Here is an 8,973-nt window from a genome sequence, read left to right as displayed (position 1 = left end):
GTCAGGCTCTGCGCTGATAGCTTGAAGCCTGCTTAGGATTCATTCTCTCTCTCTCTCTCTCTCTCTCTCTCTCTCTCTCTCTCTCTCTCTCTCTTCTCTCTCTCTCTTCTCTCTTCTCTCTTCTCTCAAAATAAATCAACATTAATAAACAAGGTTTAAAACCAGTGTACCCTTATTTTCTTTGCTTAATAATAACTGACAGCCATCTTTCCCCAAAATAGACAATTTTTAATTTTTTCTGCTAAGGTTGAAATGAATGTGCCCCATATGTGTCTGTGAACATCTGTGGAGGCATCATTTCTCACAGTGAAGCTTCTCATGTCCTTAATTTGCATCATGCTTGTTCATCTCCCCTTAGAACCTTTTCACTACTCTCATGGCTTTTACCTTCTTGGACACGCTAGGATGTGTAACGTTCCTCAGACAACCCCAAGATGGCAGGACTAAAACACACGAACACCTGTGGCCGTGGACGTCGACTCTTAGAGACGGGCAGTATCGATCGGCCTTTGTGCTCATCGGTGGAGGACCATTGTTCGAAAAGCTTCCGGGCCAGTTTTGGGGGATCGTGGTTTGAGGACCACTGCAGTAGAATTGGGGGAGCCCATCTGTGCAGAAGGTTGAGGAAGCCAAGCTGGTGATTGAGGAGGTGTCCTGTGGTGGCAGGTGAGCCAGGACTGTGGAGGAAGGGGAAGGGACACGAGTGAAAGTCGAGTCAGGAAGCAGGAAGCGATGGCAGCAGCCTAAGGGAGAGGTGATGGCCCCCAGAGCAGGACAATGGCATGGGACTGACGTGAGAAACTAGTTAGCACCATGGCTTTAGGGGCGAAGAAGGGAGGGGTTGGCGTGATTCGGGTTATGTCTGGATGTTATTTACTGAAGTCGGTGACGCAGTGATTATTCGCTTTTCCATTCGTTTCAGATGCTTCTCTTTTTTGAACCATAGAATTCTCACACCTGCCTCGACTTTCTGTTGACTTTGTTTTCATCGACACGTGGCTTCGGGTGGGTGTGTTTGTGCGCACCGACACCACACTGTGCTAATAATAACTGTGGGTGTGTAATGTGTTCTCAATCTGGCAGAGCTGGGCTCCTTTGGCTTTCCTTTTACAGTTGCTGTCTCCCATTTCTGTGTAGAAGTGAATTTTGGTATCGTTTCTAGTTCCTAGAAAAATGCTATGATTGTGATTGGTCGAGAGCACATTAATCCATATATTTAGTGGGTCCCTGCTATGGGGTGGGTCCTGAGAACCCAAAAATAAGTAAATCCCAGGCATTGATGGCCTGGCATATCTGTGAACTAAACTTTGGGGAGGATTGATGTCCTTTCCCATGAGCCTGGCACATCTCTTTCTACACACAAAGGTTTTCTGTGCTTCCTGAGGGCTTTGTTGTCATTGGAAGAGTGCCTGATTAGTTCAGTTGGCAAACGTGAGTGATGTTAATGTCTGTCTATATCTTTATGTACTAAATAAAGATGTGCTAAATTAGTCACAGCTGATCATTTTTGTTACTTCTTTGGATTTCTACCTATGTATTGTCTATGTTTTTATTTCTCCTTTTCCTTTTCTTTCAGCAATTTCTTTTTCATCCCTCATGTAATTGGTTAGACTCGAAAATAATGTGTAGCTGTATAATTGTTTCTAGCAATATTGTCTAAAGGGCGTGTGATTTCACCCTAATTAGGCGTTCCAGAAATGTGGTAAGGTGAAGTCGTGTTTAAGTGCGAATGTCCTAATCTGAGTGGTTCTCAGTGGAAATCTACAAGCATTTTCCCTCTGCTTTTGGAGCCACACACCTTGTAGTGTGTCTGATGTTTGAGCCTTTGTTCCAAGGCTCAGTCATAAGGTTGGCAGGCGTGTGGCTTAAAGGCAGAATACTGAATCGAGGTAGCCTAACCGTATGGAGAAAACAATCACAGTGCACTTGGACTGAGGAAGGAACTGGAAGAGAAATTTGAAATGGAGCCTATGTGGCAATAGGTTTTTATTTGTTCGTTAGTTTTAATTTTTAAAAGGTTTTTATTTTTGAGAGAGAGAGAGAGAGAGAAAATGTGAGCAGGGGAGGGGCAGAGAGAGAGGGAGACACAGAATCCGAAGCAGGCTCCGGGCTCTGAGCTGTCAGCACAGAGCCCAACACGGGGCTCAAACCTACACATCGCGAGATCGTGACAGGAGCTGACGTCGGATGCTTAATTGACTGAGCCACCCCGGCGCCCCAGCAATATATGTTAACATAACTTCTAAAGAAGTGATCAGCAGGTCACAGGGCAGTGGACTTAATTGCAGCCTTTGACTCTTAGAACAGTCTTTAGGAATAGAAACCTTGCTCCCTGTAGATGTTACAGGGAGGTTCTGACGGCCTCTCCCCCCCCCCCCAAAAAATCATCCACACACACAAATTGGCAGAGAATTTCGCGGACTCCACAGACCTCTTCAAGCCCGTGGCCAAGAACCCCGGGCTAGCTCCTGGAGAGATGTGTAGTCACGGCTCCCACGCTAGAAACACATCTGTGGAGAAGCGCCGTTTACAGGTGTCTACCTCCCGTGTAGGTGGGTGGTGTTCCGCTGTTCTCCAGAACACACACTTGACGTCTGTGAGAGCCTTGCCCAGAAAAGCTGAGATGGGCAGCTATCTCATCTCTCCATGATGAGATCTGGCGATCCCATGAAATTCCTTTCCCTGAATAATCGGCTTCTTCTGATAGTCCGTTCCATAATGTTTTCAAAGCTTTTAGGTGAGGGCTTAAGAAAACGAAGACTCCTGTGGGGCAGCTGGAGTCTAGTAAAGAGTAACTGGACTTGAGTCCGTGTGGTCCCCCAGCTCTCTGTCTGACCTTGGCCGCGCGAGCCTCCCGGCTGCGCTCCCACGCTGGTGAGACGGGGCTCCTGCTACCACCTGGGAACCGGCCCTGGGAGATTTAAGAAGGCGCCATGAGGTAAGGAGGCGTCAGAAGACAGGGAGGAAACAGTACGAAACAACAGGTTAGCACTGGAAAAAGCAGGCGGGTTAGATTTTACCTCACCATTAGGGGCCAAAGTCGATTCCAAACGGATGAAGAGTTTCAAGTGAAAACCCAGAACCACAGAATGGAGGAAAAGATGGAAAGTTCTTCATGCTCTGGCATAAAAGTACAGAGAATGAACAATAAAAGATAACCACGCAAATAAAACCACCATTGTGAACTTAAGCACACAAGAATTAAACTTCTGTCTGCCTATCTCATAATTAAAATTATGGCCAATGACTAGTTGGAAACAGGAGCAGCCACCACGGAGCATTAATATCTTTAATGTATAAAGCTGTGTCATCGATCAGTTGAAAGATCTCGCAGTTCAGATTGTGAGATTGAGCCCTGCATCAGATTCTGTGCACTGATCTCGAGGAGCCTGCTTGGGATTCTCCCTCTCTCTCTGCCCCTCCCCTATTCACACTCTCCCTGGCTCTCTCAAAATAAATAAGTAAACTTAAAAAAAAATCACATCTCCGTAAAAACCAAGTTTCTGTGGCTGATACACTCTTTGAATGGGCACCGTGGCCAGTATTCTGAGTAATTGCTAGACTTTCCCTGGGTAAAAATTCTACTGGCACATTCTCTGGTAAAGATGAACACTCCCAAACAGTTCAGCATAGAAAGGGCTGAGCCTCGGACCAGACACAGTGATGAGAAAGACCGAGTCATTTGGAGCACATATTGGGGGAGGTAGGGACCATGGTGGTTCCCTAAAATTAAGGTGGGGATAGCATAGACCAATGGGGGTATCTTTGTGTGAAGGAGCCACCCCAATTTGTATGTTACATTCCAGACTCATGATTCGTCACGAAAAGTAATCTTCCCAGATAGCCTGTATTTAATATTATTAAAACCTCCATACTACCCAAAGCTGTCTACAGATTCAGTACAGTTCCTATCAAAATTCTAATGGCATTCTTCACAAAAAAAAGAAAAACAATTGTAAAATCCACATGGAACCACAAACGACTGAAACAGCAAAAGCAATCCTGAGCTAGAAGAACAAGGCTGGAGGCGTCACACTTCCCGATTTCAAACTCCTTGATCCTTGAACAACGTGGGTTTGAATTGCATGGGTCCACTTATATGCAGATTTTGTACAGTACTATACTGTAGATGTACTTTCTCTTCCATACAATTTGCTTAGTAACATTTTCTTTCTAGGGGTGCCTGGCTGGCTCAGTCGGTTAAGCGTCCAACTTCGACTCAGGTCATGGTCTCGCAGTTCGTGAGTTCGAACCCTGCATTGGGCTCTGTGCTAACAGCTCAGAGTCTGAAGCCTGGTTTGGATTCTGTCTCCCTCTGTCTGTCCCTCACCTGCACACACACACACACACACACACACACACACTCTCTCTCTCTCTCTCTCTCTCAAAAGTAAATATTAAAAAATTTTAAAAAGTAATTACATTTTCTAACTTTCTTTATTGTAAGAAGACATTAAATAATGCACGTAACATATAATACATGTTAGCCAACTATTTATGTTCTCAGTGATGTTTCTGGTCACCAGTAGCTACTAGTAGTTAAATTTTCAGGGAGTTAAAAGTTACGTGCCAATTTTTCACTGCACAGGGTCAACACCCCTAACTCCTATGTTGGTCAAGGGTCGGCTGTATATTACAAAGCAGTAGTCATCAAAATAGGATGGTATTGGCATAAAAAAGATACATGAATGGAACAGACTAGAAAGCCCAGAAATAAACCTGATTAAGAAGAGATTTTGGATCTCTTTCTAAAATTAATTTTATCAATGTAATATGTGGCTGAGTGTCCATAAAGGCAGGAAACACAGTGTCAACTTATCTTCAAGCTGTATGTTAACATTTTCGCATAATATGTTCCACATAGATTTCAGTCTCCAGATACCTTTCTAGGTAAAGTACCTCTCTCTAAATTGAAAGCAAAGGGTCTGGTCGGTAAAATGAAAACAAGGATAAGAAATACATTGATTTGCTTTGTAATCAAATGACTTGATTACAGGGTGTCAAATGACTCGACTGAAATCGCCGTTTGAACCAGAAGTCCCACTATGGCACCTCGATTGCCATCATTCTGGGTATTACGTACAGCAACAGTGCTGCCCCTTTGGACTGCAGAGGACTCCTCGGAAAGTACCGTGATCTGGCAACTGAGGCTCGAGCAACTCAGGATGTTCCTCTGCCGGTTGACGGCCGCCAGGTCGGCTTTCTGGAAAGGTCTACATAGTTAATGATAATTGGAAAGCATGAGTGGGAAAAAGCTGTGAAAATACTTTGTTTCTTTTTAAAGTAAAGATGAGATGCCTGAAGGAAGGAGTACTCAGTTGTTACTATTTGTGTGTGTAGTATTGAATCACGTTCCTGGACTTGTGACAAACTTGTTTCAGTAAGGCTGTGCAGCTCAGAAATGATCATTTTAGGAACTGAAGGTTCGGCTTCTCTACAGCGGTCTTTTTTTATTTTATTTTTTTAATTTATTTTAAGTAGGCTCCATGCCCAATGCGGGGCTCAAACTCATGACCCCCAGATCTAGAGTTGCACATTCTACCGACTGAGCCAGCGAGGCGCCTCTAGAGCAGTCTTTTCTGCAAGGGTGGCCTGTGGGTCTCGGCCATGGAATTCTGGGAGGAAAGGGCCTCTTAAAGAAGCAGGATCTTGTTCCAGACCTGCTTTTGAACAGAGGTGAGGCCTGGAAACTGGCATTTTAAATCAGCACACTCCCCACCCTCAGTGATTCTGTACACGCCCAGGTCTGGGAGCCACTGGTCTTGAGGCTTTGTTCTTGTTTGGGGTTGCTATTCTTTGCAGACTTTTGTTTGCTGGTTTTTTTTCTTTGGTTTTGCTCAAGGAGCCCTCTGATGTCAACATCGGTGGAATTTCTACCCATGTTATCATTCATTTCTGCCTGTTTTGTTTATTTTTTATTTTTTTATATTAGAGAGCGAGAGCGTGCATACACACGCGGGGAACGGGGGGAGACAGGGGCCGAGGGAGACGGAGAGAACCCCAAGCAGGCGCCACCCTCCACACGGAGCCCGACGTGGGGTTTGATCCCACGACCCTGGATCATGACCTGAGCTGAAGTCACGAGTTGAACGCTCGACCGACCGAGCCACCCAGCCGTCCGTCCCTAGCTGTTTTGTTTTAAACTCTGGGATAGTCATTATTACATTTCACGAGTTCCTTTGCATTTCTGGATTTCTGACTCTGAGCTTTTCATTTTTTCCCACAGAGCTGAGAAAACAGAAGTCCTCAGTGAAGATCTGTTACAGGTAACAAAATAAAATCTTCTTAAAGTGCTTTGCTTAAAGAGGAAAACAAAACAAAGCCTCATCGGCGAGAACTGAAGCAGATCTGTGTACGTACGTCTGTATGTATGATCTGAGACACGATGAGACTGATCGGCATGGTCCCGAGCAGGAAAGAAAAGCAGTTGGGTTGCACGGTGATAACAAGGGGATCTGGAACTTCGGTGTCATGTTGTGAAGTTCAAATGGGGCTGTCCTGCTTTCAAGTGCCAGGTGTCGGGGTGGGGTGGGGGAGGCGCTGGCTGGCCTGGCCGGTCCACCGGCACTGCAGCCTGGTCACGGCTCCCGGGCAGGCTGCGGGCCTGTCGCTCGCTATGACGGTGTCCTTGATGGGACAGGCCCTGCCGGCAACAGCCTAGAGTTTCCACTTCTTGCCTCTCATGCTATCATCCTCCACTTCTGGGCTGAGTTGGCTCCTGAAGGACTTAGAGTCTCAGTGACGGTGACCAGACCTGTCAGAACCACCCTGAGGCCCTGAGGTGGCCTGTGATCAGCCTGGACTTCTCTGCCCTGCAGGAGGAATATTTTCTGCAGGGGCTTGGCCGGGCCCACTGCACTTCGTCTCTCACAGGCTTCCCTAACATTGGGGCTGGGGGTTTCTTCCAGAAGGCCTGGGACCCTTTGTACACATCCCTTCACTCGGCCTCAACCCCTTTCCGTCTCCGCCCACCCCAGAGCATGCCGGGAAAGACAGAACCCTTCTGCACTGAGGTTTCTCTTAAGCCTCCTTGCTTGTGTCCTTGCTTTTCACCTGAGCCCCTGAAGACCAGCAATCTGCTCCCGGGTGACTTTCTGTCTCTTCCCACAGAGAGGAGCCGGCATAGCTTAGAAAACTGGTGCCATGCCAGCCCATGTCAGAATATCCTTCTAAATTATGACAGCCACCTGCAGGTAGAAGATTCTAAGAGCCCGTTTTTGTTGTTGTTGTTGTTGTTGTTGTTGTTGTTGTTGTTGTTGTTTTTTAAGGACCAGAAGTTTTTATTACGAGTAGGAGGGTTTGTTTTTTTTAAGAATTATTAGATAATCATATTCTTTTTTTTCCATTTTTCTTTTTAATGTTTATTTTATTTTTGAGAGAGAGAGAGAGAGAGAGAGAGAGAGAGAGAGAGAGAGAGAGAGAGAATGTGAGCAGGGCAGGGGCAGAGAGAGAGGGAGACACAGAATCTGAAGCAGGCTCCAGGCTCTGAGCTGTCAGCACACAGCCCAATATGGGGCTTGAACTCCTGAACCGTGAATTCATGAGCTGAGCCAAAATTGGACACTTAACCGACTGAGCCACCCAGGAGCCCTGACAATCTTATTCTTAGTAATATTTCCTCATTGGCTTTTATCGTATATTTCAGCTTCACTTTCAGACTTTCAGAAATGTTGCTTGGGCTCGATAACCTTTAACTAGACTAGGTTTCACATCAGTGTTCTCTCTCCCACATCCCACGTTAGTAATAAATATGCACAATCTCCTTGAACCCTTGAAGCCCCAAACCTTGCAGGCAGTTTGAGGACTGCAGAATTCCCACAGGAGGCAGGTGGCAACTGTCTGCTCCTGTCCCTTTCGTAGAACATCCACGGGGGCCTCAAGAGTTTGCCAGTTTCAAGGAACTCCTTGTTTCATCATGAAGATGCTTACCCGCCTCCCGCCCCCCCACAATCCCCTCTCTGTCAGCACAGAGCCTGACGCAGGGCTCAAACTCACGGACCGCAAGATGGTGACCTGAGCGGAAGTCAGATGCTTAACTGACAGAGCCACCCAGGCGCCCTCGTTTTTTGTTTTTTGTTTTGTTTTTTTTTTTCTTAAGTAGGCCCCACACCCAATGTGGGGCTTGAACTCACGACCCCTGAGATCAAGAGTCAGTTGCATGCTCTACCGACTGAGCCAGCCAGGTGCCCCCCCCACCCCACATTTATTTTTTTCAACGTTTTTTTTATTTTTATTTTTTTTTTTATTTTTGGGACAGAGAGAGACAGAGCATGAACGGGGGAGGGGCAGAGAGAGAGGGAGACACAGAATCGGAAACAGGCTCCAGGCTCCGAGCTGTCAGCACAGAGCCCGACGCGGGGCTCGAACTCACAGACCGCGAGATCGTGACCTGGCTGAAGTCGGCCGCTTAACCGACTGCGCCACCCAGGCGCCCCCCACCCCGCATTTAAAATGTACACCCTTCCACTCAGCAGTTCTGCCTTTAAGAGTTTACCCTATATGTACAAAGATGTACGTTCCAGAATATTGACTGCAGCCTCACAGCTGCATCACAGCTGTAACCGAGGAGAGCTGGGTTCAAGAGGTTATGGCGCACTCACACAACTGGAGGATATGCAGCTATCTGAAAGAATGCGATGGGTCTGTGTGCACCGACCTGGCACAGTCTCTAAGGCTCACCGTGGAATTCGAAAAGCAAACTGTAGAGTAAATAACGTGCAGAGTACGCTACTATCTACGTCAAGAGCAAGTGGGGGACATACGTGCTTCCACACGCGTAGCTCACTTCTGGAAGAACGGGCAAGGGCACTTGCGTCTTGAGAGAAGGTGGTAGACTCGTGGTGAGGGGAGCAGGATGGAAGGGTTGGTCTTCGTACTCTACACTGCCTTCTTCTGTTTTGTTTTATCATGTGCTTGTATGATTTTTTTCAAAAGAGCATTTAAATATAAGCTTTACAACATATACACAAAGAG

The sequence above is a fragment of the Neofelis nebulosa genome, chromosome 18, assembly GCF_028018385.1.
Source record: "Neofelis nebulosa isolate mNeoNeb1 chromosome 18, mNeoNeb1.pri, whole genome shotgun sequence".
Taxonomy (NCBI): Eukaryota; Metazoa; Chordata; class Mammalia; order Carnivora; family Felidae; genus Neofelis; species Neofelis nebulosa.
The sequence above is the reverse complement of the archived record's forward strand: the minus strand, read 5'-3'. Positions refer to the sequence as shown.